The sequence below is a fragment of the Pterocles gutturalis genome, unplaced genomic scaffold (genome assembly GCF_000699245.1).
Source record: "Pterocles gutturalis isolate BGI_N339 unplaced genomic scaffold, ASM69924v1 scaffold3623, whole genome shotgun sequence".
NCBI classification, from domain to species: Eukaryota; Metazoa; Chordata; class Aves; order Pterocliformes; family Pteroclidae; genus Pterocles; species Pterocles gutturalis.
The window spans coordinates 119,703-146,807 of record NW_010122818.1 but is presented as its reverse complement, the minus strand read 5'-3'; the positions used below and the strand labels follow the sequence as shown (position 1 = coordinate 146,807).

At 40.1% G+C, this 27,105-nt stretch overlaps 1 protein-coding gene across 1 annotated transcript in view; it reads left to right on the top strand.

Moving 5' to 3' along the window:
* LOC104464810 (neurexin-3) overlaps positions 1-27,105 on the top strand; it is a gene marked incomplete at its 3' end in the record, with an annotated part of 92,349 nt that overhangs the window by 18,401 nt on the left and 46,843 nt on the right. The gene's annotated exons all lie outside the window — the stretch shown is intronic.

Genomic DNA, 27,105 nt, shown 5'->3' with positions numbered 1-27,105 from the left:
CTGCTGAACTTCAGTACCTGCTAAGGATGTGCCATGTGCTGTTGTTCAGAAAACTAAGAGTGTTTCCAGGTGTAGAACTGTTTTTATATAGGCAAATTTAGAAGATGTAATGGGGATTGGAACAATATAGCCTGTGCTTTGGGCATATAATAAAGGTAATTGGTAACCCAGGCCCTAAAGAATAAAGATAATAAAGCAACAAACCTTGCACACTTACGTGATCTAAGCTATCCCTATTCAAGAATGAGCAAACTCAGACAGGATACAGAATATTGATGGACAGAGTCGAGTCCAAAGCCGTCAGCAGAGTAGTGGTGATGCTCATGGGAGTTACTGTAGTAAAGATTTCTGTTTGTCTTTTTCTTATTCTTTTCACCAAATGTAGTCCCATCATAATGGACAGTGATGCTCAGCTGCTGTGTTCTTAACTTCAGCTGTCCAAAGCCTGATGTTCTCAGCTTATAATGAAAGCGAAAGAGCTGCTCTTGCTTTGCTTGGCTTTGTAGTTCACTGGGCTTAATAAACTCTTGGTTTGTGTGAATGCTCAGGAAAAAAACAGGAGATATACTTTTATTTGTCACTCCTTATGCTGCATTAAAGAGATTGCTAAGGATCAATCTTATACTGTCAGATAGAAATACAGACGAGTAGTTTTGGAGAGTCAGGACCTGTCATCTGCTAATATTCATAAACCAAACTCAGCTGAAAATTATATGAGAGATAAGCTGCAAAACTGTGGTGTCTATGTTCATGTGTATAAAATAGGCACTTTCAGCCTGGGAGTGAGTGGGATGCTCATCACCAAGGAAGATGAAGAGAGAATGTACTTTTTTGGTATGCAAGATTTGAAAGCTCAGCAGGCAGAGTGTTAATAACATGCAATGTATTCTTCAGTGCTATGATAGACCCTCTGACTCTTGACACAGTTGTAATAGTGATGAGAAAAGCACCTTTCCTTCTGTATTTGACTACTTGCTCCAAGCTCAAGAATTAAAAGGACTCTGCTCCCTATGTAACTGTGTCCCCTAACACACTTTCTTTTGATGAAACTAGTCATGCTTATTTTGAAAATATTTGCTACCTTTACCAGCAGGAACAGGCACCACTGGGTTTGAGGCTAGCACTTCTTCTAACTTAACTTAATTTCAGTCTGACTTTCTGGACCATTAGCAAATCTTCAGCCTTCTTGTTAGATATTTTTTTCTCCTCTTAGTATTTTAATTTGATTGCAATCTTCAAATATGGAGGTGCCCGACAGTGAATATTATACTCTAGCTGTGCTTTCAGGTGGATAGTGGTCATTTAATTATAATGTGCAAGGGCTCAATCTAGACTTTTAGAGCTTTAATTACAGGAGTTGTTTTGGCTGTAGTAGCTTATTTCCTGTTTGACAAGTGACATCTCTTTGGGAGCTGTAACCACTATATAAATCTTTTTGCCTGACCCTGAAGGCTAGACTGTTGCTTTGAACTGCACATGTATTGTGAGCAATGAAGAAAGACTGAGCTGCTGCTGTCCACCACAAAAAGCCATGCTGCTGCAGGCTGCCAACAAGGGAGGCAAGAAAGGATGATGAAGTTTGAATGTTGAGTGGGTGGGCTGGACAACTCCTCCCAGTTCCACCACTCTTCTGTAGCAGTGAGCCAGCTAGTTGTCAAGTGTGAGTAGGACAGGAGGAGGCAGGCAACTAATGGGCAGCCTTTGCTACTTGGACTGCGTGGAAAAGGCAGCAGGCTCAATATGATACAACCAGATTCTGTATTGCCTCTGATTTTCTTTCTGTTCTAATACTTTGTCATTGCTGCTTTCTGGCTTTGCTCTACCCCTGTTGATGTTGTCTGTTGCAGTGAATATCTGTGCTTGGGGATTGCTTTTTCTCCCTCTTCCAACTGCACAGGCAGAATTATTGTGGTTCAGAATTAACAGTGACTGTATCTAGATCCCTAAGCAATTCAATAGGCATAATGTAGGTATATGAAAAGATGGAATTTAACCTGCGAACTGCATATTACTGTGTTTTATACTCTTTGAGATACAGTTCAGTAAGTGGAGGTGTTAGAAATGGTAATATCGGAGCTCAAAGAAGAGTTACGGTCTGCCCCCCACTCCTGTTTCTTGTAGCTAACTAGATATAGATGTGACAGCACAATGAGATGAATGTGTTTATTTTAACAGGTCTTAGGGGGGGAACATTGGGAGTATTGCTGTATTGCGTACTATGGCTACTGGTAACTTCACGTCACCAGAAGGGAGAAAACTCAAGTGCTCCTACTTCATGAGAGCAGATCTTAGCACTTCAGAGAGAACTTTAGTTATCTGTAACCTGCATGGGGCTGACAACACACAACTGAACAGTAACCACTGCATCTAGGAAAGCAGTGGTGCATAGTGTGTGAGTCACCAAGGTCCTCTGGCCGGAGTGGAAGTGGCTGAGAGATGGTGTCTCAGTTCTAGCACCTCAAGAAGTAGCTGTGAGTAATGCCAGCAAAGCTTTCTTACTGTATCAGTGTTAGCAGGCAGATGGAACACAGAGTTTTGGGAAAGGTGGCAGAGATGAAAAATGTAGTTTAGAAATGGGACTTGAGAATGGCATAATCGTTCCTCTTAAATCTGTGCCTTTCTTTCTGATTATTAGCCATTTAAAGTGGAATGGGTTTTGCATCTAGAACAAGTCTCTGAACAGATGATTGATGGTTTTATCTGTAATAACTTTACATTTTATAGAACCCTGCTAGGAGTCTGCATCTGGTGAGCCAAGCTATTTAAAGCTGTGTTAATTCTGTTAATTGCTCTACGTTTATTTGGATTGCTGGCACCTGCGGGCTTTAGCATATTGGGAGGGGGGGAGGGGGGTATATTCTCTCCCTCTTTCTAACTGAGGAAAATGGAGAGGACCATTTCCTCCGCTAGGAACAGCAACCTTGGCAGAACATGCTGGCTGGATTGGTTGTCCTTGAGATTTCCCTCTTTTACTGCAGCTGAATGCAATGAGATGCCAGCCAGAGGCAAGATGTTCCCTTGATTGGGGCAGGAGGTAGGCAGACAATCTGCTTTTGCATGTACTTGCCATCATCAGGCAGTAGCAGCAACAGGAATGAAAGCCAGTGATTTTTAGAAGGCTGATCAGGTCCATCCCATTCTGATCCTGCTTCTCAGTTGCTTGCCAGTATTCATTTTTCAGTTTGGTTTTGGTTTTGAAGTGCTCCAGTAGGTTTCATGTCCTGAACAGACGTGAAGGTAAGTATGCTTATGATTGCTGAACTTCTGTTGGAGAAAAGATCTGGGAGTGGAAGTGGAAGCCAGAACGCTTGAGTTGACTACAACATTGCTGTGAAATGCTAGCAGAGCAATGTGGTTATTTTCCTGTTTGCAGCTGGATCGGACAAACCCCTGGAGCAGTCTTGACCAGGCTCTGGTGACAACCTTTTTCCCAGTCTTTGACTCTTGTACCTCTGGGAAGATTCTTACATGGACAGCAAAATGGGGAAGCAAAGCGTTTCACTTGCATGGTTAACTGATTACTTAAAAGTGCAGCAGATCCTGAAAGACTTGGTACTTGGAGGCTTTTAGCTAATATCAGCTGAATGTGGCTGTTATCTCAGTGGGTAGGAGAGGAGGTGGCTATTTTGGTTTATGTAGGTGCCAGTTCTCTCTCAGACCTCTGATATGTGTTTCAATCTAGGCTTCAACTTTGGCAATGCTAGGACATCTTCTCAACAAATCAGATGATTAAATAAGAAGATGTGTTCACACTCTTACTTGTTTTATGTCTGTCTTCAAAACCACAATTATTCTTAAGATCAGTGAGATGCTAGGGTGAAATCTGTCCTGATACTGATGCTGTGACCACAGCTGAGTTTCTCCAGCTGCCCTATAACCCTTTATGGCCACTGACTAAATGGGATGTTCGTTGTAGCCTCCTAAAGGAGATTCCTACCCAAAGAAGGGGCTGTCACATCACCCTTCTTGAAGGTGTAAAGAACTGTAAAGAAAACCACCTCTAACACAGGGAAAAGCTTTCTCAAGAGTTTGACAAACCATTATCCTTGTGACTTGTCACTCCTAAAGGACAAGACTGCTGTGTTTGTCATCTCTCTCAAGTAAAAGCTCTTCCTGGGGATGTCCAGTTCATTTCTTCTACCCAGGTAATTGTTAAACAATCAATTGCAATGTTAAAATTGGTTACAAAGCAGAGCTCAGGAAAAGTATGTGCTGTTCTCATATTCAAGAATGGGTTCTTCCTCTGCAGCTTCAGTGTTCAGCTAACCAGGCAAGCTGTCAGCTGAGCACTTTCCTTGTGACTTGTCCTGAAGTTACCTTCATCTGAGATAAGAATGCTTCCATTTTCCTTTACCTGAGCTTGGTGTGCCTGCTTCTCTCTCCTTGTCTGAGCTTGCTTCCAATTATTCATGATTGCACACTAGGACATCACATAGAAATGCAGTGTTGTCACTTCCTCTCTCTTCTTCTCAAATTTTTTTTTAATATGTATTTCTACTGTGTTCCCTTAATTAGCATATGCTTAGCTCTTCTGGCTTCAGGCTAGTTTTGCTGTTTACAACCTCTGTGACACATTTTGTTAGAACTTCACAAATCATATATCATGGGAGAAATTAATTATGAATGTAACTTATTAGGTTAATAACTTTCATCTTACAGTGAACTTCACATAAACTCTATATGTTACACATTATTAATTCAGATTACAGCTTTGAGATTATATTTTCTAAATCACTTCTTCTATCCCTTTTAGGAGTTTTGGGTCTGTGTGGAAACCACATCTGGGTTCCACACCTGGTTTCCATATAGGTTTTTAAAAACTTGATTCTAGCTTTGTTTCCTCATTCCTCCTGGAGGCTGGATTTGCCAGTACATCTAGCAGAGGAGAGCGAATAAGTGTTGGTGTCCCCTTTGGTTTTGCAACTGGAGCTTATGGAAAAGACCTGGTTTGTGTGTGGACACTGTTTGGTAAGAAGTGAAGCAGATGTGCTTTGGTGGTGGCTCCAAGGACTTAAGACTAGTATTGGCATTGTATTTTAACTGTGGCAACCAGGAACTTCCTTGGATTTGTTGAAGGCGTCAGTAAGAGTTCAGACAGGAGAGTTTTGGTAAATGCTGCCTACCTTTCAACAGTCTTTGGAAAATCTTTCATTGAAGTTTCTCACAAAAATGCTTCTCAAGAATTAAAAAAAAACCCAATGGGCAAAAAAATAAGGTCCCTGCACTGAGGAAGAACTGTTTGGAAGGTAATAAACAGAATGTAGGAATAAACACGCAGTTTTCCCATGGGAAGGGCCCCAGTGGAGAAGAAATCTGGGATCCATGATGAGGCCTGAAGATTAATTCATTAGTAGAATTATAGCTGGAAAGGGATGTGGATGGAGAGGGCATACATTTTGCTGAGAATATGACAGTATTAGGGTGAGGATTGTCTGCGGAACTGCAGAGGGTGACCGAGTAATGCTGAATGACTGGACAAAGAAATGGCAGATTAAATTAAATGTATGTAAATACAAATTGAGTTATATATAGTGGAAGGGAGGGAAAATAATCCCAATTTTCCATATGCAGTGATGGTCTTTGAGTTGATTCTGATGTTTTAATAAAGAATTATTTGAAAATGTTTGTTTGGTGGTCAATATTGGTCAAATAAGCACATCTAATGTTAGAAATTATTAAACGAATAGAGATCAATACAAAAAATTAATTATGTCATTAAATAAAATCACACAGGACTCTGTCCTTCTGTCCTTTTAATCTCAGAAAGGGTAGAAGGGCAACAAAGATCATCAAAGGTCAGAAGACAGTCTTCTGTACAAGGAATGGCCAAACAGACCATGGCTGTTCATAGCAGAATTGACTGAAAAAGGGTATGATAGTGGGACATACAATCATGTGTGATACAGGAGAGTAACCAAAGGGAGCGGTCATTCAGTTTCTTTTCAAATAGAGAGAATAAGTGGCATCAAGTGATAAAGGCAGGGCAAACTTCAGAACATACAAAGAGAAATGTGGCAGCAATTAAGTTACGGAAATCCTTGCCGTAAGATGTTGTTGTGACTAGAAAAACTCACAGAAGAAAAATCCTTGATGGTATATAAACTACAAAGACATCAGCTTCTGCATGCAGACTTCCCTAGCTCCAAATTGATAGAGTCTATGAAATAGTTTTAGGGGAGTATCACTGCACAGCTGCTCTGTTAGACTAGCCTGGGTATTTGAGGATGTGGTTTTAGGGTATAGGATGCTAATCCCATGTAATATGGAGGATTTTATGTTTAAATATTTCCTGGTGTAGCCACACTGTTTCTAGAGTCCCTGTAGTATTTTGAAGCAGATAGTCCATTTGCTTTGCCATATATTAACTATGATGTGCTGCAACCCATCAGAGGCCATGGTACACATAACCCCTTCATTGCAAGTATTGTATAGCAAAGTAATGTTCCTGAAAGCTTGCACACAGCTGGGAGGGAAGGCAGCTGAGCAGTGGAATATCAGAGGAGCAGAGAGTCAATTTGGTATAGGTCTGATATACAGATTTGTGCAACATTAGGCAGTAATGTGTAGATGTGGAAGTGAGATAGGTGTGTAGGAGGAAGTGGAGAAACAGTGAGAAAAGGGTTCAGAGAAGGCTGGAGGGACACATGTTTATTGGAGTTGTAATGATGCCCGTTTGAATGAAAACAAGTGTTCATGTGTGTGTCAGGCAGGCTACATTTGAGGAAGACATTTTAGGTGAAAAGAGCAATAAGGAGGGCTAGATGAATCCTGGTTGTTTGCAGAGGAATGCAAGAAAGCTTGGTGACTTTCATCATTTGTAATTATTAAGGTCTCCAAAACAATTGATCCAAAATGAGGACATTAACAAGAAGAGCTGTAAAACTGCCTCTAAGCTGTGTTGCAAAGGCATCAGCCTTTCAGTGCTGAGTGATCTTTCCATGTATGGAACTGGGAATTCTGTGAAGGCTTGGAGGGAGACTGCAGCAGGGAAGTCTCTCCAGATCAGTATGGGCTGCAGGAGCAGCAGACAGAAAGCTCCCAGGCTTTAAACTGGGGTTGGAAATCTTTCCATCCAGTTCTAATGTTCACATTGTGATTATGTATATTTCTTTCCCTGTGGCTGTAACTGTGGAAGTAACTGTGGAGAAGGTTTATTACTGCCCAACTGGGCTCTTTTTCTGAGTGCTGAATCTAAATGGGTTTCTTCTACAGGAGAATTAAAAACCAAGGAGGTGGTTTTTTTTGTTTTGTTTTTTTTTTTTTTTTTTTTTTTTTTTTTTTTTTAAAACTGCCTCAAAAAGGTGGACTGGTGCTGTGTAAAAAAGAGATGAAAAGAGACTACCCTACTGGGACAAACTCCAGAGAACCATAGATGTTAGAAATAGTAAATACCTACTGGTCACTTTGTCCATCTTCTCCTACTAGGAGTGACATTGTTCCCTTCAGTGTATTAACTCAGAAGTGTTTCTACAAAGAGGTGTTTTGCCATGGGACTGTGCTTGTCATTTTCTGTGTTCAGTTTGCTGCTAGTAAAGATGTCCTAAGGACAAGCAAGACTTCTCCTCCAATGTGGGTTTCTTTGCATTTTGGGTACTGGAGACTTAACAATAAAAAATAATAATAAAATGCAACTAAAAAGCATTATTTGGAGAATGAGATATATTAGTTCTGTTTAGTTAGTTAATTACTGACTTCCTCAACTAAGAGATTGCGAGAAAAACTGTCAAAAGTTTCCCAACAGACAAGTGGCAGGATAAGGAATAGAAACCTGGAGCTATAACTCCTTATCTGTTGCTCAACTCAGCAGAAAACAAACACCTGCTACTCAAAGTGCATCTGCAGCCACCTGTCCTTTTGCTGAGTGATTAGTGACATGTAAGGGTTTCAAAACCTCAGATTTTTAATACCAAAAGAATCATCATATCCAGCTAGCTCAGCCTTCTGTCGATTATCTAATTCTCCCCACTTATATATAGTTTCAGAATGTTCATAAGTGAGAAACATCAAGACTCAATTTCTTCTACTTTCCCCCACATCCAATCTAATAATTCTGGGCTTCTTTTGGGGACTTGTATTTTAACCAGCCTTGATGTGAAGGCATTAAAAGACAAGCTATTGCTTTCCTTGGTAAGTTGTTGTGATGTTTAATTGCCCCCTACTTTTAAAGGAAATTGGGCCTTGTTATCCATTTAGAATTTCTCTGACAATAGCTCCCAAATGTCAATTCTTGTGATGCAATTTTCTACAGGCACAAAGATGCTTCAGAAATCCAGTGTTTTTCCCTTATTCACTATAATCAAGTCCTTATTTATCTGTCTTCTGAAAAAATAAACAGATGGAGTTCCTTGTCTTTTACTCCATTTTTCTAGTTCTCAAGTAATGTTGAAGCTGCTTGATGTATTATTTGCAATTTTTTAGAGGCCTTTCTGTAAGAAAATTTAGACAGTAGAATTATACCTAGGGTTTAAGTGCATATTGTTCTATGTGCAGAAGTAACATCCCTTTTCTTTTATTACTTACTCTAGTCATGTATTTGGAGACTGAACTGGCCCTTTTGGCCACAGTGCTTTACTGGAAGCTCACAGTTTCTCCTCCGATGTTTCCTAAATTGTTTTCAAAGTTGCTGCTTTGCAGAGTGCAGCTTCCCTGCAGCTTCCCCTTCCTAGTTTTGTAGTTCATGGCCTGTTTTCCGTGTTCATAAGCTCATACGTTTTAGTATTCAACTGTTTTAAAATTTGTTTGTATTGAAAGGGCCCGGGCTTCCATGTTCTATGAATCACTCTGAATGACTGCTCTGTCTTTAAACTTATTTAGTGCTCTGTCAAACTTGGTGTTACCTTCAAGTATTACCTTCAGTCCTTTTTATGTTTACTTCTAGGTAATTGATAAAATGGTTAATAGTTTTGCACCAAATATGGATCCTTATGGTGCATTAGAAATGCCTCTTTTCAGTAATGATACCCCACTGACAACTACTTTTTGAGATTTGTCAGCTGAGAACTATTTATCTATCTAATATTATGTCCTGTTTTGTTCTTGTATGCTGTTAATTTAAGCAGAGCTGTCTTCTGGTGTTTAGTCAAATGCCTTAAAAATGTTTTATCTGTGCCTTTACTATTGTCATTGAAATGATATCTGGCTTATTTGACAGGAACTCTTTTTACATAGACAGGTCTAACGGCATTAAGTATTGTATTCCTATCCTTTAATGTTTTTATTAAGCACTTTCGATAAACGCTTTTGTGTTATTTTCTCCAGGGTTGATGTTTCCTGCAGGCTAAACCTTTCTGCAGTTGTTTGTCTTTTTTCTTGTCCTGTTTGGCTTTTTAAAACATTCACACAACATTAACATTCTTTTATTTTTCTGTTATCTTTCTGTTATTCCAAGATTAAAAATAAACCTCATTGAAATCAGAAATCTCCTCATTCAGCTCTTTTAAGACTTTGGAGCAAATGACCTGGGTCTGTGAAATTAAAAATAAAGCATATTTATTCCTGGTAGCTGATCAACAACATCTTTTGTTCCCATGGATTGTAAAATACTTTGTCATCCTCTTGTGATATAAGCACTTACGTTCTTCATGTATTTATATCTGACAGAGTAAAAAATATTCATTTCGTAGTTCATAAATTTGATAAGCTGAACCTTTTAAACAAACCATTGCCTTCTTGGGGTTTTGATGGAGTTCTGTGTCAAGTCCATTTTTAACTACTAATGCATCCTATCATGATTTAAAGACTTAATTGGTTAATTAGATCACTAGGAAACATTACACATTACTTCCAGAATGAATAGTTGTAATTTGGCTAGCCACCATACATGATTATGCTTTTGTCTCCTAAATTAAAGCAGACCTCCGCTGTCACAGAACTTCCTGTGGCTTGTAGATTGGGATCAGCTTGTTAACCTACCTTTGGGTGAAACAGACAGAATTCACTGAAGAGCTCACCTAGCATGGTATAAGACTTTGAGACTTGAAATCACCACAGTACTTTTCTGTGCTATTTTAAGTTTTTTAACATCTTTTTAAGAGCACAGACAAGATAACGGGCCACAGTATTATTGAATGATTTCACTAATACTGTATATGTAGTCAGTGTCTTTTCTCTGTGCTTTCTTGATAGTTTCCTACTTAGACACTGAAGAATCACATTAGCCCTCTTAGGAACTATTTTACAAAGGCATTTCATGTTCAATCAGTTATGCACCAAGACACACATGCTCTTTCATAGTTACTAGTTGTAAGGCTTAGATACGGTTCCCATTGTGTGAAAGTTCCTTACAGTCTTTGATCTTGAATCTATAATCTATCACTCAGCTGAACTGAAATGAGAATGTGTCTGAGTATCTATTACTACATGTATGTCAAAGTGATAACAAAACTGAATTTTAGATTCTGGAAAAAGACAAGAAGATACCTTAAGTCTCAAGACTGCTTTTCAGGATGTGGAAGGCACTCAATGGTTTTAATTCAGCCATGTTAGGAACTGAAACTTTGGGCAGTGGCCCTTTCCCTGCTTCAGTCTGTCTCTCTCTGTCATCTAGAAAGCTTTATTAATTAAACTGCTTCCAGAAAATCAGAAGCAAGGCTTAAAGCAAAATATGCTTATTTGCATATTTCCTCTTACTGCCCTTAATTTTTTTCATTCAAGGGATCCCTAGAACATTGAAATGAACCTCCAGTTCTAAGTTTCTGGAAGTGGTACATGATGATCCTTATGCCTCTCCATATCAGAGAAATCCATTTAACTGTTAAGAGCTGTCTCCTTGTTTCCCCAAATACACCAATGTCTCCAACGTGTAATAACCAATAGTAATCAAAGTAATAGTAATAATAATGTAACAGTAAGGTTCCATTACTTGCATAGATTTTTATGTTCAGCCAGGGAAAATGAAACTTGTTTTTAGAAGGCAGTAACTACCCCTCATATACTTCTTACAGGAAAACAGAGGCAAACTTCGCAGGGTGCGATTAACACAAGGGGATTTATTCTCTTGCTTCAAGCTAATTTCAGTGTTTAACTTTCTAGGGTACAGTACGTCTACACAAGCAAGGACGAATGTTGCAAGAAGCTGATGATCTGCCTTTAAGATGCGTGCTAGCCTAGGGAGGACAAAGCTAGCTGATAGCACAGTGTAGAAACAAAAGTTCAGGGCTTTTGGCTTGTCTGTGGCTTTGTGAGGAACTAACGGGATCTTGGACAAATGTCTGCAACGCATCTTTCCTTTTGGAAGCTCTTGGGAAATAATTTTTACCCTTAGTAATACCTGTTGATAGACCCATGTGCAAATGATGAGTTTGCAGTAAGCGGTGTCAGGCTTGTGGATGACAGAACAATATGAGATACTTGCACTTTCAAGGGCAAAGGAATTGTGCTATAAAACCATACAGACCCTATTGACAGAGTGACTGAGAAGTTAAGGAAATAATTTGACTGTTGTGGTTACTATTTATATTGCCTGCAAAGCAAAATGGGCAAGTGTGGGGTAGCTGAAAAATTTAGTCCTTTCTAAGTGCTCTAAGGGAAGAAAGAGGAAGAAAAGAACATGGTACAGTGTACAAGACAGCGACAATTTAAGTGTGCCCTATCATCATCACTAATCCTCTCGTTCTGTGTGCCTTATGCATGAAGGACCTAAACCATGCAGAAAAATTCCTGTCTGGGAATGGCAAGACACAGTGATGCTGGTCATGTTGTGGGCTGAACATATGTTCTCTAGCAAAGTACTTTCAGCATTTGCCTCTCTGTATCCTGTGCACTGGGCTTTGGATGCAGTTGTAGGTTTTGTTCTGTTTTTTGTTTTTTGTTTTTTTTTTTTTCCCCTTGTTTGCCTCATTGAAGTAGTAGAACAATCGGAGCTTACACAGAGTTATTTGCACTTGGAACAGGACTCCAGGCAAGAACATGGCCAACCCACAATATCTTACATTAGAGATCCTCCATTTAGAAGCCCCTATTGTCTTTTTCTTTGCTTCCTCCCTTGTCTGTGCTCCTTTCAGGTTTGACCATACTGAGGTGAGAGGGAAAAAAAATTATGTAAAGTAGCATGCTTAGTTCCTGCTAGGTCCCATTTGGCACACTGTCCAGTGTCACATACAGCAGTTAGTTGCATTGTCTGACCTGAAAACCGATTTCTAGATATACTGGAGGGTGTGGATTTGCAAAGGCTGAGTGTGCAATCACAAGGATTCTGGTGTAATTTCACCTCCACCAGTCTTTTTTCTAGGAAATGGTAACTCCATCCTTGTGCAGTGTTTCATGAAAAAAGATACACTCTTGTTTTCTGAGATACCTTCAGGGTAAGAGAAGGATAGCAGTTTCCAGAATGACAAGCAGTTTGGCAGCCCACCTACATAAGAATATATGCTTATGGGAATCTACATGCAGACTCTGTGCATACTTCTAATGCTAATCACAAGCATACTTGAGTTTACTGTCCTGGAAAAACATGTGCATTGCATAAGAATCACAGGTGGAGGGATGAGTATGCATGTATACATGTATGTACATATAGTAGTGTATGTGCAGGTACTGTTTACAGATGTGTATAAACCTATGCATATTCCCTTAGTAGGTACAAACACAGAGATCCACTGTTCAGATCTATATGTGAGTATGTAAATACATATGCCTTCTTATGCATGTATGCACAGTGTATGAATATGTTTATGTAAATACAAATATACACAGGCACACATTGGCAAACAAATATAGCATGTATCACATGTCCAGATGTCAGCATCCAGTTGTGCACTGAGGAATACATATGTGTCCTTGCTTCCAGGATTTTTTTAAAGTTTTGTGGCTGTCAGCCATTTCCTCTTATTCCTTGACTTTTTCTTTCAGTGGCCTATGTACCACACAGTCAAGCTTTCTTAGCATATTAGAAAAAAAAAATGTCTGACTGATATCCATGTATTTTGTGGTTTTGGACAGCACTTGCTCCTATGCAAGGAGAATAAAACTGCCATAGAGGAGAAACGCTTGGTTCTTTAAGAGTGCCACACAGATGAAACAATCATTTCTATCATTCTGGTCAACGTGGTCTGAGTAATGACAAGAGCAGGGCCCCTTTCCCACCCCCTTCCTGCAGAGAAGGTAACCCCAGAAATGAAAGTTCATGGTGTTCTGAGACTTTTTGCTGCTGGCACAGTACTGTCTCAGTACTCAGTAAAGGTGTGGAAAGGTTGGAACTTGAACAACAAAAGTGGACGGGCAGTCCTGTTGAGCAGAAAGGCTTATAAGATTTAAATGGAGAATTTTGGCCAAACAATGACAAAGGCAGGTTTTGTTTCCGACCTGTTGGTGTTTGACCAATGTAAGCTCTGTACATCTGCTTAAGAAACTAAGAACCAAGATAGTACTGAGCAAAACAGAAAATGTAAGATAATATTGAAAATGAGGCTTGTATCAAATAAGCTTTCTTAGATGTGAGATCAGTCTTCCTTATATGTAAAATCAAGCTCCACACAGACTAGATGGGAACCCTGTGCCTGGATGCATTAAAATGGCATTGTAGGAAAAGTAAACAAACTGAGGGAAAAGTTTATTGTCATTTCATATTTATGTTATTGAATTTCGAAGCTCAAAGAGGTCAATAGATTATTTACACTGATCTGTGTCACCAAAACCTTTCCTCCAGCTATTCCTTAGGCATAAGGTAGTAATTAGGAAGAAGAGACATTCTTTCTGACCATCTATTGACTTGCTGTATGAATTCTCCAAGAATATTCAGTTCCCGCTGCTTCTCTTTCTCTTTCTGTAAAACGGGGATAGTGGCCCGTAATGGGGCAGTGGGAGATGATCATGATAATATAATGAGTTAACATCTAGAAAGTAATATTCACAGAGTAATTTAAAATGCCCTGTAGGAATTTCATATGTGAAGTGTTTCTACAGTGGAGACTAGTATCTTTTATTCAGTGCCCTCTTGGGAAAAGCCTGCCCACTACCTTTCTTTTCTTTTTTTTTTTTTTTTTTTTTTTTTCATAAAGGAAAAAAATGCATAGTGATAGGCCCACTGCAGAGGCAAAGCAGTATTGAGAGCTCTGCGGTTTGCAGAATCAGGCCTAGTGTGCTGGGCACCAGCTCATCAGCTGCCTCTTTTGTCTGGTGCTCCGTGCTGACTCCAGCCCTGACCTCCCTCCTTACTGAAGAGCTCTTGCTGCTCCTGATTGCAGCACCCTACCTGCTTTGAGAAGGAAGTGTAATTTAGTACTGAAAGGGGGGCTTAGGCCCTCATCTGTCTTCCATTTCTGCTTCTCATCTCAGTGCTTCAGCTGGAAAATGTCACCCTTTTTTTTGCTTTTGTTTCTTTTTCCTTTCACGTGCTCTCCTTAATGCTCTCACACTGCATCAGCAGCATTCTGGCTGTGCTGAGGCTTCCCCCTCACCCCCTCCCATCTTATCCCTCAGGAGCAGCTGGACTACTGCTCCATGCACACAGCATCCAGATCAAAGCAAGTGAGGAGGGTGAAGTTCTACTGTGAGCCCTGGTGGGCTCTGGCTGGGGCATTGGGCTCTTTGTACTGTTTCAGTACTGTTCCTCAATAAGCCTGTAAAGCAGGCGGAGGCTAGGAAACAGTTTTGCCAACAAGGATTGCCCTGCAGGCCAGGAGAGGGGAAGCTGTCCCCTTCAGAGCCTCCCTTTGTTGGTCTCAGTGTTGCACTGTGGACTAAAGCTGTGGCTGGTGCAGCTGGGTTGCTTCTGAATAAATAGGTGAGTGTGACTTTTTGGCATTGTGGTAAGTGGGACTCAGTTCCTGTAGGGTTTGGGGTTTTTTTTTTGTTTGTGGGGGTTTTTTTGTTTGGTCTTTTTGTTTTGTGTTTGTTTTTTTTTTAATTATTTCCCCCCTCTTTCTTTTGTCACGGGCTGGAAGCTGTAAAGCTGGAGGTCACAACCGACAGAGTTTCTAGGTACATGTAGGAGAATGATGTAAAAGAGCTTCTGGTTGTTTTTCTAGTATCAAGGTGGGGTTATAAGATGGTGGTATTTTTCTCTTGATGTCACTTGTAGGTGGGGAATTAATTATATTTCCTGTCCCCTCCAGCAAAGATTCAAGCAAACATGTAGCTCATCATTTCCCCATTTTCACACAACATAAGGCCCAATGCAGGTAAGGGTTTTGGGGAAAGTTACCTATGGATGGTTTGAACTTTGTTCCATGCCTTGGAATTTGAACGGAGGTCAAAGAGATCTTGGAGAGATGTCTGTGCTGGCAGGTTTTTGCACAAGGCCACAAGAGAGGAGCTAAAAAAATAAAAAAGAAAGATTAAAACCCAATAGTAAACCCCATAGTATCATAGTCTAGAAGTATGGAGACAGGTCTTCCTCCTCCTCCCCAGTCCATTGCGACCTGTGTTGTAACCTGGCAGATGGTACCAGCCATGGCATAGGGCCAACCTGCTGATGGCACTTCTTCAGCAGACCCAGGAGCAGAGGCTAGCTGAAGGCCTGCCTCTTTCGTTGCTTGCCATTGCAGATAGGAAGGAGATGCCACTGGCCCCATGTCCTTTTGCTAAGGCTGAGGGAGGGAGACACATGCAGCACCACCAGTTGTTATAATTCTGCTACAAACAGTGAGAGCATCCTGCTAGTGTGACACCACTTCAAGTTTGCGGACTAAGTCTGTGTTTGACTAAATCTGTCAAATAATCTGTCAAATAATCTAATTGTGTATCATTATTTCAGCAATGCTCACTTTTAAGCATGTGCTCTTCCATATGTAAAGGCAAATGTTTTCAATTTGTTTTTTGCTGGACAAGTGACAAAACCACAGAGAATGCCACTGCAGTTGGCACAATTTGCCTAATATATTGGAAGCCTAGGCAGTGAGACTAATAATTGACTGGCATATGGAGACTGAACTACTTCCTTGCACCTGCCAGGGATATTCTTGTGAAGCAGGCTCAAGGCATATTGGCTAGGGAAGATAGGTAGTGGGGAAAAACTGCGTACCTGTAAGTGAGCAGTATCTATTTGGTATTTTCATAGAAGACTTTAAACATTGGTATTCTCATTGAAACACATTTTATCCCTGAAACTAAAAGCTGAGTGAAATGAAGTTTCTGTCCCAAAGGAAGTTCCTCCAGCCCACATTTGTCTTCATTGCTGCTGGTAAGATTTTTTTATTTATTTTTTCTAAATGGAAATCTCTCAAAACCTCAGAATTGTATTAAATGTAACATTCTGATATTCCCTGAATGAAATTATTTCATAATAATTGTTGCGCTGACCCTAAATACTCTGAAGCCAGTTTAAGAAGAAATATCTTTTCATATCCAGTGCAGTTCCATGTGGTAGCTTTACTGTAGGGCCCTTGTGTCCCATTCTCCCACTGAATATTAGGTCAAACTCCTTTGTGGCAAAACCAATCATAGAATCATAGGATGGTTTGACTTGGAAAAGACCTTAAAGATCACCTAGTTCCAACCCCCCTGCCATGGACAGGGACACCCTCCACTAGACCAGGTTGCTCAAAGCCTCATCCAGCCTGGCCTTGAACACCTCTAGGGATGGGGCATCCACAACTTCCCTGGGCAACCTATTCCAGTTTCTCGCGACCCTCACAGTGAAAAATTTCTTCCTAATCTAAATTTAACCTATATCCGTTTAAAAGTTACTCCTCTTCCTCTCACTACACTCTCTGATCAAGAGTGCCTCCCGATCTCTCCTGTAGGCCCTCTTGAAGTACTGGAAGGCTGTTATAAGGTCTCCTTGGAGCTTTCTCTTCTCCAGGCTGAACAATCCCAACTTGCTCAGCCTGTCCTCATAGGGGAGGTGCTCCAGCCCATGCTTCTTTTGATGTAGGCCAGGATGCTGTTGGTTTTCTGAGCTGCTAGTGCACATTGCTGGCTCATGTTCAGTTTTTCATTCACCAATACCTCCAAGTCCTTCTCAGGGCTGCTCTCAATCCCTTCATCCCCTAGCCTGTATCCATATTTGGCATTGCCCCAACCCACATGCAGGACCTTACACTTGGACTTGTTGAACTTCATGAGGTTTGCACAGGCCCACCTCTCAAGTCTGTCAAGGTTCCTCTGGATGACATCCCTTCCCCCTTAGAGTGTCAGCTGCACCACACAGCTTGGTGTCATCTGCAAACTTGCTGAGGGTGCACTCAATCTCACTGTGCATGTCCCCGACAAAGATGCTAAATAATACGGGCCCCAATATGGAGGACACCATGTGTCTCTTGTGATGCTAGGTGGGACACTGACATTGCATCATGTGAAACTATTTCCCTAGAGAGTGGAGACCGGAGGTGAAGGTGGGGATTGCTATTGAAAGTAAATGCAATGCCTGGAAAACACAGTTTTCTGTTGTGGTAGGCTCATTCAAAAGCTTTCCTGTTAAGTTTGAAACTAAACATGCCATTTTGGGTTGCAACAGCTTGAAGTGAAACATTTAGTTGCTAATTCTCTTCTAGGAAAGTGGAATTCTCTGTTAGAAAGCCATCCTGATAGAAACATTCACCTGGCTGTACTAAACAGATTTGCTTCCTGAGATAGGTCTTTTGTACTTGTGCAACCTTAGGTGGAATTGAAATACAAAGAAATCTCTAAGTGGAGTGTTTATTTGCTAAGTCATTGTCTGATACAGTTTTCAGTGTCTTGTGCAACAAGGTTCAAGCCCTAAATGATCAGTGGCGCCATCCTAAAATAACTCCTCTCTACCTTTCAGATGAAATCCTTAAGACACTTGATAGTAATAATTTCCTCACATACTCATCACTGAACCAAGCTAGACAGATTTAGCTTCTGCTAGCTAGACAAATCTGAGATTTCAGAATGCATTTGGGAGGAGCAGAGCATTCTGTGACTGGTGAATATCTATATAAGCTCAATACAGAACTGAATGTAATTGAAGTCAACTACTACATGCTGGTAAATAAGCTTCTGTAATGATTTCTTTTTTTTTTCTTCCTTTTTTCAACTCTAAAAAAGCTGTCAGACCTTCAGTAACTAGGAATTTAATTTGTAAATTTAAGCTCTTCATAGTTGTGATATATAAGCTGTGCTGATATAATGTTTATTCCTACTGTCTGTGCATTGAACACTAGGAAAGTCTTTAGCTACATAGTAATTTTCCCTTTCTCACACCCCTCCCTCCAACCCTCCACACCAAATGGAATAATGTAAAATAAAACTGGAATGGACTTTGAGAGGTTATTTAGTCCTTTCCACTTCCACTATCCCAAGACAAAATCACTGACATCTATGGGAGTCTTGACAGTGATTTGTTTAACCTGTACTTAAAGGTCTCCAGTGATGGTTGCTTCTCAGACAATCTCTTCCAATGCTTCACTTCTTAAATTAAAGAAAAGCTTTTCTTAACATCAATTCTAACACTTCCTTGCTGTAATTTTTGCCTATTATTTCTTGTCCTTTTCAACACAGATACAAAGAACAGATTGTTCCTTTCTGCTTTGTAGAAGCCTTTTTATATTTGAACACTTATAATGTCTCCTTGCGGATTTCTTTATGTTAAAAAGAAACAATACTTTCAATATTTCTTCTATTTTCTAGACCTCTGGTTATTCTTATTTCTCTCCTTGGGACTCTTTCCAATAGTCCCACTCCTTTCTTGAACTGCAGTTCTCCAAAGTGGAAGTGATCTCCAGCCAGAGTACAGCACTACCTCCTATATCTCCATCCCAGGATGCTTCATTCAATTTCTCTAATGAATGATTTTCTGTGTGTAGTTACTAAGTGTTTCTTTCTGCTGTCTTTTTTTCCCTCTGCACTATACAGGCTCAGTGTAGAACACATAATTTCCTCATTTTTATATATTCACAAATATTTGTAAAATACTGACATATCTCCTTTATGCCCTTCGTATATCCAGAGATGTGTCCAAGGTACCAGTAGCTTTTTAGGGCTAGTGTGAGGTATGCCTGTATCTATGACTTGTGGCACAAGTAAGGAGCATCATAGCTGGCTGTCTTGGCTTCCCTGTCCTGCAGCTTTTATTCTTTTCTGTTACTAGGCCAAATGGAGGTTGAATAGAACACGAAGGAGGGGGGAAGTTTAAATTTGTGCACCTGAATCCACAGTGAAATGCCTTAAATGCTGTGCCATGACACAGAGGTGAACCCTACTACTAGCAAATATCAGTCAGTTACTTTTTCACCTAAATATTAACAAGGATCATGTAGATTTTAGGACAAACTGAGAAATCAAAGTCTAATTTCTCAGAGCATTTCTTTTAGCTTTAGGAGTAAATTCAAAATCAAAATTAACACTTCTGCAAAACCAATTCCATCACCTCAAGTTGACCATCATGGTAGGAGGAAGATATTTTTGAAAATATTTGGGGTTTGATGGCTTTCTTGCCGCTGCTTAGAAAGTCCTTGGAAGGGTGGTATTTTAAGAAATGCAGAAATGATACCTTGTGTCCTGTGATCCCTTTCTTCACTCATTCCAGAACTTGAAGTCTCTGCAACAAGGAAAGAAGGTGACTTGACACTTCCACCGCAAAAGAACATTCATCCTCAAATATGCTGCAACCAATTCTACTTGATCTTACTGCTGCCTATTCTGTGCTTTTTCAGTAGATGAGGAAAAGACTTTAGTATTTCAGGCTAGTATAGAATCCTTCAGCAGCATTTCTCTTGCGACTATGAAGGCTTCTTCCCCCTGTATACAGTGCCATGTTTTTTTTTCCCAAATTAATATAAATAATTTCTAATGTTCCAAACATGTTTGTCTCAAAATGCAGTTGTGGAGTCTGATATTCCTTTGAAATCAAGGTTTTCTTCAACAGCAGACCAAATGAATTGGCAGTCCTCCCAGCATGGAGGATGCAGAAATCCACCCATCTGACAAAATAAATTCTGTCCTTATTGTTACCTATTAAAAGGAAGGAATCCAAGAAGCAGATCATTTCACAACCCTAGTTTTCTGTAGTTTGAATGCTGCAATGCAACAATAAGTAAGGCTGAAGAGCATTTGATGTTTTATTCACTTCTCAATCTTCACAGCTAACTCAAGAAGCAGCAGGCTCAGTACATGCAAAAACATATTGTACAGCTCTAAACGTATATTAGAACTTCAAGAAATATCTGTAAAGCAACTTTTTTTTCCCTAATTTTTTTTTCTCTTCTTGTATTACAGGTTTGAAATCTCTCTTATTCAGATGATATTTGGTTGGTTGTAAAGGAAAAAATCTTAGAACTTATTCTAAAAAGGCATAGAAATGTTTGGTCTTCGTCTTGGTATATTCTAAGGTGAAAGATAAGGCAGCAAGATGGATCCTGGTCTGCCTTAACCTGTTTAACTTGCTCTGGGATACCTTGTCAGTGATTTAGGTTGGTGTTAACTCTGCAGTAACTGTGAACAGTCAGGTGTCCTGAATTCTCATGAAAAGTGGGGGCTTATTTTTTTGGCTTAAAGGGCAGTTGTGACTGCAATGAAGTACTGGGTCCTCTGGCTTCAGTATCTGTTAAGGAAATGTTATTTTTCAGCATAAGCCTCTTTCTGAATAATTATTTTTACTGTGTTCTCACTAGACCATTTGAAGAAATTCTACCTTGCCTTGTTCAGCCCTTTTTCACTGGCACCCTGGATCCTTTTTCTTTTTATCCTTCTTCAGTGAGTGCTTCTTTGTATCTTCCTAGAATTTTTCTGAAACTAAATCAATCTCTTTTCTATTCTGGAGTTTTCTACAAAACTTGAAGTTATTCATAACCTATAATTGATTTATAAGGTGGAGAAATTTTTCTAGGGAAGCTTGAAATAGTTCTGCCTTAGTGTTTAGGCATTCTACTCACCATATTCCTATTTTTATCTTGGTAAACATGTTATTTGTTAAACATAATTCAGATGAAATGTAGGATCACATTACTTTAGCCAACATAGCACAAATCATACTTGAGTTTTACTTGTTTGGTTTCAGTTAATTATCAGTGTTCAATGTATTGTTTTTCATGACAGGCAAATGTACTCCATCAGTATGGTGAATGGTGATTATGTTTATGTAAAAACCTGAATATAGTTATTATCCTAGTGAACCATCAAATATGTTTAGACCTGGTATGCAGAGTCCACATACAGTTCTTTAAATAAAATATAGCAGCTGTAGTTACCCATCACTGAAGCCTTGGGTCAGTGCATACATATTCTGTCCCCCCCCAAAAAAGTAAAGCATTGTTAGTTGATGTGTTTGTTTCTTCTTGGTGGTTGGGGCAGGCTAGAAACACATCAGGTAAACCAGCTGATAAGCTGTAGTTTGTTAAGCTGCAGGAACTTGTATCGTTTGGTGCAGGTGCCTTTAAGGAAGCATTAGAAAGTCTCTAGGCTGAGCATCTTGCAGTTAGCTGTCCTGAGAAGTGGTACGGGCAGTTGGTGAAGAAGGGGGGCAGCCTGTAACAGCAAAAAGTAATCGGTGATACACAGGATGCAGTAGGTGAACTTCAGAGGTGTTCTTCCTAGTTAGCTAAACTTACACAGCCTTCAGGTTATTGCCCTTTTTCATTATGGTCGTCTTCTAATTTGATAGTTTATCAATATCCATTCCACTTTGAAGCATGCCTGTGACCACCCTGCACCAAAACCTATGTTTCCTGCTTAATAGCACCAACTTGGAGGGGAATTTTTATATTGGCAACTGGCCAAGTCTAGCACTTCATTTTTCCTCCCTTTCGTTGCTCCCCATCTATCTGCATCTTCACTTGATTGCAGAGAAATGCTTTTCATCGTTGTGAAAAGCCATCTGATTAGAGCTCTCATTAACCCATATGTGAAGCTTCTTATAAGTTTAGCTGGAGAAATTCCTTGAATGCTTCAGAATTGCAAAGTTGCCATTTTTTAAGAAAACTCAAAACTAGATTGCTAATTTGGTTTAGTTCAGCTTAAAACAAACTCTTCTTTCTCAGCAGATTTAAAGGAAACCTAATTTACTGTGTATCTTTTTATCCCTCCAAATGTCTCGAATTTCATGGAATTCTACTGCTGATTATCAGAGACTGTATCTGGACTACCCCATCCCTGACCATCCCTTTATACTGGTCCAGTTCATTAAACAAAGACAGATTGAAAAGTCAAAATATTCCTCTGTTCAAGTGTATTCAGAAGCAGTCCTCATGGAAAATGAAAAAATGCTTTTGTCATTGTTCTAGTTTCATTTTTGGAATATAAAGCGATATTAAGATTGGAAACATAAAGCTTACTTTTCAAATGCTCTGTGCATAGCTTTTGCTAGTCATTTTCTTTCCCTTTCTCTTTTCTACCTTTCTTCCAGGGATAACTGTAAAGTAGATGTGTGTGTTCCCCCCCAGGAATCATCTCCTTGACTCTCTTAGGCATCTTGACCCTCTCTGATATAGATATCAGACATGGGATGAAATCAAGCTGGTCTCTGCTTAAACAGGAAAGATCAGCTTTATTCAGAAAGCCATCTGATAAAAATGGACAAAACCGTGGGCACTGCTTTCATTGCTGTGCTTGTCTGTTGTTATGGAAGCCATGTCCTAGAGTGGCACTGGGCGTCTATGCCCTAGTGAGGGACAGCTCTCTGGGTCAACCATGGCTGCATTTGGAGTTTAGAGGTGTGTGCTTCAGTCAGTATTTTGATATATCCTGTAAAGCCCTCAAAGTCAGAGGTTGCTAGTAAAATGAGAATATGAGGTAGGAAGTGTCATGCAGAGAACAGATCATGCTCCTGGCAGACAGCTTCCTCAGTGAAAATGTTCCTTCTCTGGCTTGCAGAGGTGACTGTCTAAGGAACTAGTTCTCTAAGCTCATGTATTTAGAATTATAGAATCGAGTTGCTTGTCCTAGGCTTTTTCTTGTCTGCCTTTTTAATGGTGGGCTGCAGGGGAGGAGCACAAACGTACAAAAAAGCCTCAGTGAAAGCACTGGTTCTGGTCAGAACAGAATTGACACAAGCATCTTCTCCTTTACCAGGCAGTTTTAATATTTGAGAAGGATGTGTTTCATCTCTCCTGGAAAACTGCACTGAAGCATCTGTTGATTTCATTAAAACACAAAGATTTGTAGGTTATGAGGCCAGAAAGAGCCATTATGATAATCTAGACTGATTTGCTACATAATTAATTCTTGTCTCACTATGTCTTTTAGAGAAAACAAGATACTATTTTAATTTAAAGTTTGCCAGTAGCAGAGAACACACCATAACCTGTAGAAAATTATTTCAATAGCAAATTACCCTCACGTAAAATAAGTCATAATATTTTAAAATGTGAATTTCTCTAACTTCAGTTTCTAGCCCCCGGATCCCATTATTCCTTTGTTACGTGGATTGAAGAGCCCTTTATTGCCAAATTCCATTTTCTGCACAGGTACTCATAGATTATAATCGAATCACCCTTTAACCCATACCTATTAAACAGACAGAATTTGAATGTTTTTCACTATGGAACATGCATTCCAGTCCTTTAATTATGTTCCCTTTTCTCGTTCTTGAACCTCTGGTTTGACAGTTGAGCTGTGGATATCAGAAACTGGCAGTTTCATGCCTCAGCCAGAGATGCTGTTGTCTCTCTATTCCTGCTTAGGATTCACATGGCTTTACACCCAAGGATCATTTTTATCCTTTTGTTTATAGTGCTGAGCATTCTGATATGCGTGATCATATATCAAGATCTTGATGTCCAAATATGTCTGTCAATGATACGTCAAGTCAGCTATGTGAACAGACTTGCACTTTTTTCCTTCAACATAAGTGTTTTTTAAGTTTCTTAAGCTAAGTTGTTGTGAGTTATTTTTTTTTTTTTAAAAGAAAAGAACGTACAACAACTAACCCTTCAATAAGAGAGTTTGACATGAAGGTGGATCTATTTCTTTGAAAAGATTGAAATCAGAGCTCTTGTAACTCTTGTATCTCTTCAACACCCTTTCTGCTCTTTTTCCCAAGTCTTCCTTTGTGCTTGCTTTGTTGGTCCTTCCTTCCGAACTTGCTCTCAGGTCCACTACTGTTAGTGACTTTCTAGGTTAGAACTAAGTCCATGTAATTTTCTCTAGATCCTTTGAAAGTCTTTTGTCTCAAGGATTGTCCAGCTGTGGTACTGGTAAGACTAATGAAATACAAGGCAGTCTGCAGCAAACCTCAAACCCAGAGGAAGACCATCTGTGTTTCCCCAGAATAAATGGGAATTGTTACTTAAGTGTCAAATACGTGAAAAGGGTAAGGGAAGGTGTAACCTGTATGGGCTCAGCTGAGAGATCTGGAAGCTGCTTATGTGTATGCAAGCATAGTCCTTCTATCAACAGTCTGCAGAGGTTGCTGAAAGCAGATTGTTGAGTCATAGCTAGACACAACCCAGCACCAGCCATCAGTCATATGTAGGGTATTCTGCTACAATTCTGCTCCTCTGGAGAGGCTGGGTTGAGATTTTAATGATATAGTTTAGACAAGAGTTGGTTTGAGCAATTGTTAGTAGTATCCTAGAAGGGCAATGTCAGCAATGTCTCCTATGTCAGGATCATTAAAGTCACAGTTCACACAGGCCTGGTGTTCTCTTGCCCACCAAAGCAACTCCATACAAGGGTGAAACCAAACATGCAGGGTTGCACCAAAGTCATACCAGTCAGAGAGTCCCATATGTAAGTGCTGTGGGGAGGACTCTGTCCACAGGAACCCATTTCCAATTAGAGAATCATAGAATCATTTAGGTTGGAAAAGACCCTTAAAATCATTGAGTCCAACTGTAAACCTAACACTGCCAAGTCTGCCACTGAGCCATGTCCCTGCATGCCACATCTACACGTCTTTCAGTACCTCCAGGGATGGTGACTCAACAGTTTCCCTGGGCAGCCCGTTCCAATGCTTGATAACCCTTTCAGTGAAGAAATTTTTCCTAATATCCAATCTAAACCTTCCTCTCATCCTGTAACTTGTTACTTGGGAAAATAGACTGAAGCCCACCTTGCTACAACCTCTTTCCCAGCCTGTCCCTGCAGTGGGGCAAGGAGTAGACTGTGCACAACCTGCTGTACACATAGATTCATTAAGAACACGAGAAAAGCCCTAGTGGGCCTGAAAAACAGTCACTCCATTTACTCAGTGTTCTGCCTCCAGTAGTGGTAGTTGCAAGTGCTACTTAGGGAGAGCATGTGGGCATGGCTGTTATCAGTGATGCATTCCCCTTATACTCCCACAGCATCCACTGCTGTTTGATTAGGATTATTAGAAGGTCTGTCCCTTCTTTTTTGCTTTAATATCAGTTTGTGGACATGCTGTCCGTTTATCTTTGTGGTTCTTTCTGAACCTGCAGACGCTCTCTGCCTCCACAACCTCCTGTGGCACCAAGTTCCAGAAATTTACTATCCCCTGTGTCTAAGTACTTACAAAAATCCATTTTAAAGTGATAGCCTACAATTTTCAACGAGCACCTTTAGTTCTATTATTGCTGGATTTGGCAAAGAACAGTTCTACATTCACCTTCTCCACCATCTTCTGTGAACTTCAGTCACATCCTTTCTCAGTCCTCTCCAAATAGAAGATTCCTGGCCTTTTCAGGCTACTGTCATAAAGCATCCTGCTCCATCCTCTTAACTGTTCTGTTTATTTTCCTCTGTACCTTTGGCACCTTTGTTTCCTTTAGATGCAGAGGCAGGACTGCGTGCAGTGCTCAGAAGCAGTGAAAGCACTGAAAGTTGTGAAAAACACTGGATTTGCTGCACACACAAAGTATGTACAGAAGTCCCAGGCAGTCCAGATAGCTGCACAGAGTGCACATGCATGGAGTACATCTCATACTTCTTATGTGTGGATTTCCTGGATAGGGATGTAGCTGCAGTTTGTCTCTGCTGCCTGGCTGAGGTGCACCTTGTTGTCTGGCAAGGGGCGGAGGCTGTAATGCACAGCTCTGCTGAGTCACTGGAAGGAGATGTATGGTCTGTCTAGTGAGAGCATTTTACATTGTTAATCCGTAGAATGAAACTACTCCAGCCCCACAAATTGAAAATATATTTTATTCCTGTTGCAGATATTAATAGACTTGATGTTTTTGAAGTCTATGCAAGGGCAGAGTGCTTTATTGGGAATTGTAGCAGAACGAGCTATTGTGGGTCAATACTGTCCTCTGCTGGGAGGAACTACGCTGTTGTGCCGTGGCTCTAAATGAGAATTAACAGTTGGATTCTCCTTTCACCCTGACGTAGGATGTTTTGTGTTTGCAACAGGAAGATCTGATGCTGTGCTGGCTACACTGGGGCAATTCTCCTTCAGTTCTTAACAAAAGCTGGAAATTCTTCAGTTACTACAAATGTGTTGAATTGTGATTTAATTTATATTTCATCTTTGAGTCACCTACTTCAGAAGCTTATCCCTCACTCAATCCATCATTTGCTTTTTAATATTTACTGCAGATTATTTTCTCTGACTTTTCTCTCCTATTTGTAGAATTAACAATGCATATCTCTTTTCCCTTCTCTTTTCATAGCAAATTGGTGACAACTGGTCCTGTTAGCATTTTGAAAACAGAAATCAAATGTGTGTATATATGGTATATGTAATAGCCACAAAGTATTTTAAAATAATAACTCCTTAGAAGAAATCATAATCTTCAGTAGTGTCACAGAACATTAATTCAATCAAAATTCTGCTAGCTGAAGAAATGCTTTTGCTGGCTTTATGTGCCAATTCTGGGTTTAGGAAGTGCAGGAGACGGTTGAGAGAAAGCACAGTTTATTAGTATTTCAGCTCTGTGTCTTCTCCATCCCTGCTTCTGGAAGAATGTCATGGGGCAGAGAGGAGTCCTCGTTGTAAGGAATTAATTCAGTATCTGTGAGAAAGAGAAGGGCAGGAAGTCCAGACTCCAGAGCAAGGCAGGAACACTCAGGAGTGCTTGCCTGTTTGGGACTCTTGGCTAATTTCCATCCATGTAGCACCACACAGACTCCAGAGTTCTGGTTCTTAATCCAGAGAGTGTAAGAGTCTAGGCACTGAATATGCTCAGGCTTTTGTGTGTTCCCACAGAAAGCTCAGGTTTTTTTGAAGCGAGGGTAAGCTATGCAGACATCTCCATAGCAAGTTTCTGCCTGTAGTGCTCTAAGATTTCTTGGTCAGAGAAATTTTAAGTCTTTGTTTATTTTTTCTTCTAGCTCTGTAGATGGCACAGGGCAGTCACCAACAGTTCA